The sequence below is a fragment of the Terrapene carolina genome, unplaced genomic scaffold, assembly GCF_002925995.2.
Source record: "Terrapene carolina triunguis isolate 2854851 unplaced genomic scaffold, T_m_triunguis-2.0 Scaffold67, whole genome shotgun sequence".
Taxonomy (NCBI): Eukaryota; Metazoa; Chordata; order Testudines; family Emydidae; genus Terrapene; species Terrapene triunguis.
Window position 1 is genome coordinate 45,621,088 of NW_020664418.1, and position 12,028 is coordinate 45,633,115.

The window sequence follows — 12,028 nt, forward strand, 5'->3', positions numbered from 1 at the left end:
GAGGGAGAAAACTTGTTCACCTTTGCCTCTGAGGATAGAACAAGAAGCAATGGGCTTAAACTGCAGCAAGGGAGGTCTAGGTTGGACATTAGGAAAAAGTTCCTAACTGTCAGGGTGGTTAAACACTGGAATAAATTGCCTAGGGAGGTTGTGGAATCTCCATCTCTGGAGATATTTAAGAGTAGGTTAGATAAATGTCTATCAGGGATGGTCTAGACAGTATTTGGTCCTGCCATGCGGGCAGGGGACTGGACTCGATGACCTCTCGAGGTCCCTTCCAGTCCTAGAATCTATGAATCTATGAATCTATGAATTTTTTCACACAGTGCATAGTCAACCTTGGGAAGAATAGCTCAGTGGTTTGAGCATTAGTCTGCTAAATCCAGGGTTGTGAGTTCAATTCTTGAGGGGGCCATTCAGGGAGGGGAGGGAAGACAAAAACAGTCAGGGACAGTACTTGGTCCTGCTAGTGAAGGCAGGGGACTGGACTCAATGACCTTTCAGGTCCCTTCCAGCTCTATGAGATAGGTGTATCTCCATATATTATATCATTATTATTAACTCCTTACCAGAGGATGTTGTGAAGGCCAAGACAGGGTTCAAAAAAGAACTAGATAAGTTCATGGAGGATAGGTCCATCAATGGCTATTGGGCAGGATGGTGTCCCTAGCCTCTGTTTGCCAGAAGCTGGGAATGAGCAACAGGGAATGGATCACTTGATGATTCCCTGTTCTGTTCATTCCCTCTGGGCCACCTGGCACTGGCCACTGTTGGAAGACAGGATACTGGGCTAGATGGACCTTTGGTCTGATCCTATATGGCCGTTCTTATGTCTATAAAAAGAATTGGCTCCAGCACAGTGGCTGAAAGATGCTCTTACCCAGCTCGGTTTGCTAATGCAACAGTTACAGATGGAAATAAAATAAAAGAATAAAAAAGATCCATTAGCTGTGTGAAGTGAGGTGGGTGTTATGTGGGCCACACAGCCAGAGACCCCATGGAGCCTGCTATGGCCTCAGCAATTGCTAAACAGGTTAATATGCTCAGACATTGTGGTGACGGGGGGCAGGATAAAACCCTAAGAGCTAGAGCCTAGTGGGCCCAACCCTCAGAGAGTACGGCGTGAATGCAGGCCAGACAGAGAGGTGCTTCTCCCATTGAAGTCAATGGGAGTTTTGCTGTTGACTGGAATGGAAGCACGGTTGCACTGGCTTCCACAGGCTTTGGAGCAGGGCCGTAGAGAGGAGGACGCTTCTGTGGACATGTCTACACTGCAGCCGGGGGAGGGGGCGAGTCCCAGGGTGGGTAGCTCAGATGGAGCTCGCACACTAAAAATAGCAGGGTGGCCATTGCAGCATGGGCAGCAGTGTGGCCTGGCCACCTGGGCTGGGGGTGCAGCTTTCACTCAGACTAGTAACCCCCCACTTTGCAGTGTAGACCCAGGCTAAACCGCTGGAGTGCTGATAGTCCTCTAGTGCCTTCCCATGATTCCCCCGCATACCCAGAAGGACAGACAAGTTTTCCCACCGTTCACTGGGAAAGAATCATAGGGTACATCGACACTGCTGGGAAAACCCCCCAAACACCCGACAGCAGTGAGGCTCAGCGCCTGGGTCTGCAGACTCAGCCTTGGGGGGCTCACACGAATCAGCACTAAAAACAGCCACATAGATGTTCCCGCTTGGGTTGGAGGTCAGGCTCTGAGACCCACCCTATCATCAGGCTTCAGAACCCAAGTGGGAACTTCTACCCGGTATATTCAGTGCTGTAACATGAGCCCTCTGAGTTTGCAGATCTGGGCTCTGAGGCTCACTGACATGGGGTTGTTAGTTTGTTTGTTTGTTTGTTTGTTTGTTTGCAGTGGTGACACACCCACAGAATGGCTCAGCCTCCTCCGGCACAAATAACCATGGGCTGTACCCCCAGAAGTCCTAACGACACGCATGGGTGAGTGCAGCCCCAGTGAGGACACAGTAACCTGGGTAGGCTTTTGCAGTGTGGCTGCTCACACCCAGGCTCACCCAGTGTCCAGACCCAGGAGACAATCACCCAGGTCTTCTCTACAGAGAAGACAGCCTCTCACAGTTTCCACGGAATTCCAAGGAATAGGTGAAAGTAGAAGAGGAGGAATAGAAGCGGCTCGGAGCAAAGGGAAATGGAAGAGTTGTCTTGCATGTAGGTGGTAAGTTAGGCTTGTCCTTGTGTACAAATTGAGTGGACTGAGCCATTAAGGACTGATTGCGTTTTGACTAGTACTGTGAATACTTGTCTTACAATCTGAATTCTTCCTTCCACTTCCCCCACAATATGTTTGAATGACATTTTATATATATATATATACACACACATACAAACACACGCCTATTTATGGGGTGGGCTGAAGCTGCATTTGGTCTTGTTTCCCTTAGCTGGACTGATAACCCTACCTGCTGTATCTTCAGTTTGTTTGGGATACAACAGGTCATCCTCAATGGGTTGTCGTGGCAAGATGGCAAATGAGCTGAGGCTCCAAGGTAGATGTTTTCTGGTGGCTCTAAAACCAGCCGCTGGCGATTCCAGCAGAACAGACTCCCACAAGTAACGGTGCTGGCACCAACTGTATTTCAAGTATTCACCAATGACCTCCTGAACACCATCTGCAGATGGTTCATGTATGACAAGGAGAGGTGCCTGGCCTCAAGGGACCATAACTTCCAAAATATTGAAGAAGGCCTGAATAGTAAGATGGCTACCATACGTGACCCTTGCAAGAAATGGGGATTGCAACCGAGTACATCAAAGACCGGGTCAATGTGCTTCCACTTACATGATGCTCAGAGCCAACTGGAGCGTAACATCATTTTGAATGGCCAGCGGTTGGACAAGGGCCAAAGTCAGTCAGGGTCAGCCTAGATCGCACAGGCCACTAAAGTAGCTCAAAACTGTTTCCTGAACAAACTGGTAGGGTTCACCTGGGGGCGTAACGTGCAAGCGCTGTATCGTTCAGGGTTCACTCTCTGCTACTCAGCTGGCGAATACCGTGCCCCAGTTTGGACAAACTCTGCCCCTACTAGGCCAGTAGACATCTAGCTTAGTCAGATCATGATAATTATCACAGGTTCATGGAAGCCAACAAAACTTGTATGGTTACCAGTCCCAGCCAATATTCCTCCATCTAACATTTGGTCTCAGAATGCAGCCAACAAACTGATCACCAAGATACAGCAACTGCCACCCTTGCTGGTGTTCAGGGCTATCTGGGATGCACCCTGCCACTAACTGAATAGCGACAATCCTATCTGAACAGTGCTGCCCACTCTCCATCCAGTTATCATCAGCGCACTGTGACGGGCAGAATGGGAGAGAGTTGCTGTCACTACCAGGTACTCTCACATCCTCACTCGGACAGCGGAATGGTTACCCGGATTTGGGCTCCCACACTGCCACTGGGGCCGGCTTACTAGGTTCAGGGGTGGCGTGGGCATCCAGGACAGTACACTGTGCATCTGTGGTGCTGGGAAGTATACTGCACGCATGCTGGATGGTTGCTCTTTTCCTGTTGGGCTCCCTGAAGGTCGTTTTTTCACTTTCCTAACGGATGCAGCGAGCCCAGAGGTGTCGGGGCTATGAACTGCCACGCCTAGAGGTGTGCAATTTACGCACTGCTCAAAGACCATTGAGCTGTGCATTGTTTTGTTTCGAAACCCAGCCTTGCTTGTCTTGCACACACGCCAGCGCTATAGAGACGTACCATAGCAAAAAATAAAATAAAATAAAATCCCCCCAAATTTATATAAATTTCCTTCTTCCTTTTCTGGGGAAAAAACACTAAAAAAAATTGTTGCCCGTAAGTTATATAATTGTATAAATTGGTCAATCTAGGATGGGATTTTCAAAGCCATGGAGGGGATTTGGATTCATTCATTCATCTTAATGGGAATCTGGTGTCCAAATCCCTTAGGCAGTTTTGAAACTTTTCAGCCCTAGCACTTGTGTGGGATAGCACACACCAAATGACACTATTACTTTGCGTCTATAGTGCAATGGATGTGTCTGGAACTTTACACAGAGAATGAGGGCACATTCCCTGCCCCAAAGAAATCACCCCAAGAAGGTGTATATGACATGATGCAAGGAGCAATGAAGAGATTCCTTCTTCTTAAGGGTGAGGGGGAAGGGCGAACATAGGAAAGTCAGCCCTGAATATGCAGTAAATCTGATCTCTGAAGGGAGAGGGGGAAACAAAGGTCCTAATGCCAATCTCATCCCAATGTAAATGACATCCGACCAGTCAGTGGTGAGCCAATCCAGACACAATGCGAGTTAATAGGAAAGCTGCATGAGCTCAGCGGTAAGAGTCAATCACGGTGTAAATTTATGGAGAGCCAGTTCCATGAAACTCCTACAAACGCTGGGCCAAATTTATTCCTGGTGTAACCCCACCGAAGGGTTAGCTGGAATGAATCTGGCCCTTTAGCAGAAAGCAAATCCAATCAGTGGTGCCAGACTGATAAAAGCAGAAACACTAACAGCAAGCCAGGCTGATCCAATTAGAACTCTATGAGAAATAGAGATTCAACAGGACTTCCAAACTGAGTTCAGTGTAGCTGACTGCCTTGCTCTATTGGAATGCATAAGAAGAGCCATTTCTGTATATGCTGTAATTATGCCTCTGTGGTAGATCCCTGAGTGGTTCTGTGGACATAGAAACAGACATGCCCATGAATGCAACTGACTTGCATGGGAGGAGTGAGAGAATGCATGGGGACAGTTTGCCAAGAGAGAAGGGCTCATTACTTATGAAAATCTGTTGACACAGAACATTGGGGTTTCTAGTGGTTAGCGCAAGGGACCGGGAGGCACGATTTGTGTGCTCCATTCCTAGCTGTGCCGCCGACTCAAATACACGGGCAAGTTTTTAACCGCACTGTGCCTCAGTTTACCCATCAGCAGAATGCATATACTTCTGTCCCAGGAGGGTATCTTCAGCCTTGTATTCATGTTCAGGAAGAAGCACCTGGAGTCCTTGGCTAAGAGGTGCTTAGTGCAATTGGCTACTCATAAAACAGCCCACTTCCAGTTGCAATTGCTATCTTGTGGCGGTGGAAGTGAGCGTGTCCTGCCCCCCCCTCCCAAGTGACAGTGTTAGCTGTTAGTTGCCCTGGGGTGCATTTCCCTTGAAGGGAAGTCAGGTGATACTTTGACGCTCTGTGGCCTCCCTCCAATGGGATTTCAAATAGCACAGCATTGGCCCAGGCCTCCAGGGATTCAATCCAATCACTTTCTCCCCGGCGCGCGTTCAGGTGCCCACAAGCTCAGCCATTACCTAAGAATATGCTTTTGAAATATAACAAAAATCACGAGGCATTTAAAATGGAATATGTGATGCTGGCACTGGCGAGAAGACAATTTACTAAGCCATGCAAAGGAGCGAGTTTAATGGCAGTCTGCCGGCTGTAACTGATCAGCCATTGTCTCACGGGTGGAAATAAATACTCTTGTCAATCACGGTGTGTTTCTCCCATACGGCACGCTAGGCAAGCAGGTATCAAACAAACACCGGTATTACCATAATGAATAATAATGCTCTCCACTTCTACAGCATCTTCCAGCAGAGGATCTCTGAGCTTTGTAGCAATGTGAATGAATTAAACCTTACAACACCCCTGTGAAGTGCATGGAAATCAGTGGGGCAAATTCATGCCTGATGTAATTTCACTCTCATCACTGTTCTACAGATGGAGAAAGGGAGACGCAGAGAATGAGGCTCAGAGTAATTCAGAGCCAGGAGTTGCTGGCTCCCAATTTTGTGCTTAGGCTTCTAAACATTTTCATAAACAGTATCGATGACAAAGCTAGAAGGGACTCAGGTGTTCATCGGGTCCGCTCTCTCGTATGACACAGGCCATAGGACGTTACTAAGGCTTTGTCTACACTACACAGCTTTTAGCGACAAGTCGTGCAGCGTAGCCACTGTTTGTCGGTTCTCCTGCCGACAACAAAACGTCCACCCACAACGAGCGGAGTTCACGGCAAACCATTTGTCTTTCGGAGAGGGGGGGTTAACACTTCTGTAAGACAAAAGTTTTGCCGTTCAATTGCTAGTGTAGACGTAGTCTGAATTAATCCCTGCTAGAACTAGAGCACCTCTGTTAGAAAAACCTCCAATCTTGATTTAAAAACAGCCAGTGATGGAGAATCCACCACAACCCTTGGTAAACTGTTCCCGTGGTTCATTACCTTCACGGTTAAAAATTTGTGCCTCATTTCTAGTTTAAATGTATCTCGCTTCAGCTTCCAGCCATTGGTCTTGTTAAACCTTTGTCTGCTAGATTGAAGAGTTCTCTATGATCAATTTCCCCCCACCCCAGTGTAGTACTTATAGACTGATCAAGTCACCCCTTAACCTTCTCTTTGATAAGCTAAATAGATTGAGCACCTCAAGGCTTTTGCTAGAAGGCAGGTTTTCCAATCCTTCAATCATTCTTGTGTCTCTTCTCTGAACCCTCTTTAACTTTTCAGCATCCTTCTTGCATAGATGCTGGTGCTGGGGACGCTGCCGCACCCCCTGGCTTGATGTGGTTTCCTTCATACAGGGTTTACAGTTTGGTTCAATGGCTCTCAGTACCCCCACGCTACAAACTGTTCCAGCACCTCTGCCTTCTTAAATTGTGGACACCAGAACTGGACCCAGGATTCCAGCAGCGGTCGCACCAGTACAAAACACAGAGGTGAAATAACCTCTCTACTCCTACTTGATATTCCTGTTTATACATCCAAGGAGCACATGAGCCCTAGAGGGAACATTTCTTTGGTAAACGGGAGCTGATGTTAATGTTCAGGCACAGAGATTCACCTGAATAGATTCTGTCCCTTTTACTGAACATGCAACAGCTATGACAAGTGTTTTTGTGAGATGATACTGTCCATGGGGGGCAGTGGAAACCATCAAACTCATTGGAATAAGTACCTGCGCCTCAACAGTATTACAGACCATTGGGTTTTGCATCATGCCATAAACAAGCAACTAGGGGGGATACATCCCTCCCCTGATAGTTAAAATGAGTTAGCACCTAGATCTATTGTTCCTTGGCTGGTGCTACCTTGTGGATAACACAGTCTCCGAAGGTCTCAGTCTGATGATGGATTGCAATAATACCTCATCGCAGTGACCTGTTGCTCCACTGATATATTGCACCAACACAGCATCGAGGTGCTGTTATTTTACTGATGCCTTTGTGGAATACATTGGCTGAGCGAGACCCTCTGATGATGTAGTGTGCAAGAGATGGTTGCTTGGTCCCAGGAGCAGAATGTAATCGTTATTGGCTAGGAGCCAGCTTGCACACTGCATATAAGGGATGACTATAAATGCTCAGATGGGCAGTGTAGTGAGGCAGTGTGGGTCCCTGCTGCCCCAGAGAGAGATGAGCCCCTCCGGACACCAGAGTGGGCGGAGCCAGAGAGCTCTGAGCCCACCCCCCCAGAGGGTCAGGCGAAATATAAAGGCCGGACCCCAGAGCTCACTGGAGAGCAGCCGCCGGGGAGACCAGATGCCTCTGGCCAACCTTCCCGGTGGGAAGCCCCAGCGACCTGCAGTGGACCCAAGGGTGGCCAAGCCTGCCCAGGCCAGCTAGCCCAAGGAGTGGCTGAGCCTGCCCTGCACCAGCGATCCCAAGGAACCCATGGTGCTGGACCCCCATGAGGACACCAGCCTGACCAGGATGACCAGATAGCAAGTGTAAAAAATCGGGATGGGGGTGGGGGGTAATAGGTGCCTATATAAGAAAAAGTCCCCAAAATCGGGACTGTCCCTATAAAATCGGGACATCTGGTCACCCTAACCCTGACCCTCAAGAGGGGGAGTTAGGAAGTAGCCCGGGGGCAGCCGACCCTAGTCTGGCTGCAGCACTGCCAGAACCCACGTCAGCGGGTCTTCTGCCGCTGCTAGGGCCCCGGGCTGGGACGCAGTGGAGTGGGAGGGCCTGCGCCCTCCCCCCCTCCGCCACCCAACTCATGGGTGGCCGTCTCCCCCTCTCCCAGGCCTTCGGACCAGGGCCTGGGCTTACTGTTATATACTGTTCTTGCTCAGCCCCTGTCTGAGGGCCTGGGCGCCTGACTCACCGTTGCCCCGCCCTGACCTAGGGCTTGGGCTGATGATTAGCTGTGTTGTTTCTGCCCTCACAAAGGCGGCGGAGGAAGACTCCTGCGGCCGGACGAATTCCCTGCTAGACCTCTTCCCGGACGTAGTGAGGCGGTGTGGGTCCCCGCCGCCCCAGAGAAAGACGAGCCCCGGCCAACCTCTCTACAGGCAGAACGCTCATTGAAGTCAATGGGAGTCTTGCCTGAAGTCAGATCTGCAGGAATAGAAACTTGATACAATTTAGTGGCAGAGGGCCAGACCAGAAAGGTGCTGAACTCTGCCTGCAATCAGTGGAAGCTGGTGCTTCTCAGTTTAAGTCCATGACCTACGATACCCCGTTTGCATCTCTGTTTTGTTTAAACTCATGGTCCTCAACATTCTTGAACCCCTGCAAAAATCACCAAGTGTTGATGGATTGGCGATGGGGCCAAACCAAAATGCCACGTCCCATGCTCTTTGTCTATGGAGCGGAACTTCGCAGCTGGCCTTTATCTCTGCGATGTGCTGAATCCAAAGCCTGGATGTGAATGCCCCCAAACTCCTGGAGACTGTAGAATCGGGACTTTGTGAATGAGGCCCATCTCTTTGTAAGAGTGCGTCTACACTGCAATCACAGGGTGTGACAGCAGCTCACGGACACGTACCCCAAGTTAGTGTTAATCTAGCTAGCGCAGCAGAGGCTTGTGGCAGCACAGGCTTCCATGTGGGCTGTACAAGCCAGTCCAGGACCCTGGCTGTTTACTTGGGTGGATAGCGCACCGCTGAGTACCCGAGCTAGCTAGATTAAGACTAACTCAGGTCTGCCTACCCATGCTGCAATCACAGACACCGCTGACTGCAATGTAGACATACTCCAAACTCTTTGTACTGTGCCATTAAAAGCACAACATCACTGCCCCTCTAAATAGGAGACAGTCAAGTCACTGTTATCATCAGGAGCGAGGGGGACGCACAACAGCTGGACCCAGCAGGACCCTCCTCTCCTAGAACAACTTCTTGGAATTTAAGGAGAGAACCACCATGAAGCTAATCTGGCTTTTGGCCACCCTCATTCTTAATATAATCACCTTAACAGAAACCCCCAGGATAAATCTATGGGCCACATTGTGCTCTCATTTACTCCAGTGTTAATCTGGAGTCACACCATTGACTTCAAAGGCATTATTAGGAATTTACACTAGGGTAACTGAGAACTGCATCTGGCCCTGTGTCACTATCATTATGTTACCTTAGAGCATTTAATGAGGTTTGGGAAATTCTAGAATATAACAGTTTATTATTTAAATTACAATTTTTTTGCCCAAACTTGAGAACAGCAAAGAATAAGCTAAAAGGCCTCGGATTTTAACAAAGGGGGGGGGGGGGGGAGATGCATTCATTTGGCTGCAGGGAAAACATGCATTTTGTGATAAACTCCGCCAGGCAAAAACTCATATTCTTGGCTGAAAACTGGGGCCAGATTCTGATCTCCGACACTTTGGCGTTACTCTGGATTTACACCAGTGTAAATGAGATCAGAATCCGGCCGAAGTATTTTTTAATGCTCAATTATATTCTTACTGGACTGGATCCAGCCCCCGATGCAGGCCCAAGACGCAATAATGAAATGAACATTTATCATGGCAACCACTTCATTTTAACTCCCTCTCTATGAATGTTTCAAAGCTGCAGACATACTGCACGATGCAAAAGGCTCGATGAAATCGGAGACTAAATGGCCAGAGGGTAAACAGAAGTCACTTCAAATATGCCATCAAAAAAGGGAAATACTAAAGGAGCAGAGTTCAAAGCCCTTGGAGAGTCCAGATTTAAAGATCCTGTAAGGCTGTGAAAAAGCCCATATGCAATATTTGTCCACTAAATACGTTTAAAATGTCATCAGAACAATAATATTTAACAAGAACACGTGCTACTAAGTTTAATATCTGTCGATCAGTTCAAAATATATTTAGTATCTTAGTTTTGTTGGTACGATAAAGCTTGACATTATGAAACAAAATGTGATTTATTAAAAAAAAAAAGATTTTTTTGAAAACTGATCCTTTCTGGAAAATATTTTTGACAACCCAGAAAGGAAAAACGTGAGAAAAGCAATTATAATACAAAGAAAGCCACAGCCACCTGCTGGTTTTTGTACAAATAGTTCCATTCCCTCCTCCTTATTCAGGAAAGCGTTCCTAGCTCAGGACAGCACTTAAGGTCATAACAGGTAAGCAACAATTTAAAATAAATGTAACAAACCCACTTAGGTGCAAAGAATGATCCAATTGCAGGATTGGAACCAATATGTTTAGGGGGAAACCTTATACAGTTAGAGTTGGAATCAGTATTCCAAAAGATATTGCAAAGTCCGGAAACCGCATACAAAATGGGGAAAAAAATGTTTTTCCTCCAAAAATGTTTGTCGCCCTTAAAATAATTGTTAAAGACACCTGCAAAAGAAATGGAAGAGGAGGGATCGTGCTTTCTTTTTTTAAGGGTCTGTGTATGAGGAGGGCAGCAGAGCTAGGTGGAAAATGGCTTTCCCATCCTGGGAAAACTTTAGAGATTTCAAAAAATGTTCCAGTCCTGAATCAGGAGGAAAAGTTGCAATTTCAAAATTTTAGACAATCATTGGAAAAAAATGTTGGTCAGGTCAATTGAAACATTTTGTTTTGATTCAATGTTAACAGAACTTCGTGTTGGAAAAAAATGTTGAAATGTCCTTCAACAATTTTAAAACTTTCTCCCAAAAAAAAAAAAAAAAGTTTAAACAGAAAATTTGTTTCACAACCACCCCGTTTGCACCACAAGTTCGGTTTCAACGAATCGGCATTTTTTTGGCGAGAAAACATTTCATCGAAAAAATCCCTGACCGGTTCTAAAAGGGTGGGATTCTTGCTGGTTTTTATATTACAATTCAGGTCTTGTCTACCACACGCCAGATTTTCCAAAAAAGGAATTGTAAGTTATGCTCCTCAGTCCATATTTAGGCACCTAAAGTAGCCCGATTTTCGGAAAGGAGTGCCCATGATGGTCAGTGAACTGAAAATCAGGTTTCTTGTTTAGATGCCTTAGTATGGATTTAGGCTCCAATCCTGCAAGTGATAGTGTAGGAGCAGACAACATTATGCCCTATTAATGTCAATAGCATTACACTGGTGTAGATGAGGAGAATGAGGTCCCATGACTCCAACCACTGCACACCAATGCTCTGTCTCTTCTCCGGTGGATCAGTCATTCTCTCCCTCACTAACCATTGCACATGCAAGCAGCAGTTTTCGCGGAGCAAGGGTGAAGACTTTTTCATTTCGATTGTACAGTCCAGACGTCAGCAGTGATGTGTCCGTATGAAAGCATAAAGAAAGGAAAAGGCCTCCCCAAAAGAGGAATGTAAAAGAAGGCAGGGCCAAGTTGGGATAATAAATCATTTAAAATCCATACAAAGCTGCTTTGGTGTTTGGGTGCCGGTTTCTTTTCCCTGCGTGAGTCTCTAGCCGCAGTCTGGATTCCCTTCCCTACGTAGGGGAAAGTGAGACCGTGCAAATGTACCTTTGCTAGCTCAAGTTCAATAAGTTAAACAAATACAAGCTGGCTTGTAAATACACCGCCTTGCAATGCCTGCAGTTAGGCAAATACAAACAGATCCAAAAGGTAAAAGGTAACTTCTTGTTTTTTCATACAAATACGCAATGCTGTCCGCGGCTCTGGTGCCAATAAGATGTTTTGAAGCAAATGGGAAACTCTTGAAAGCCATTCTGGGCTGGATCCTGATCTTGGTCACTCCAGTGTAAATGGAATTGAACTTCACCGAGTGCAGATTTCTGGTGGATAGGGCGCTCTCTTCGCTGTGGCTGATGTCTTCTGCTCTTGTCTCCAGTCATTCTTTGTTGCTCTCAGCACTGGCATGAGAACCAGGCTTTGGTT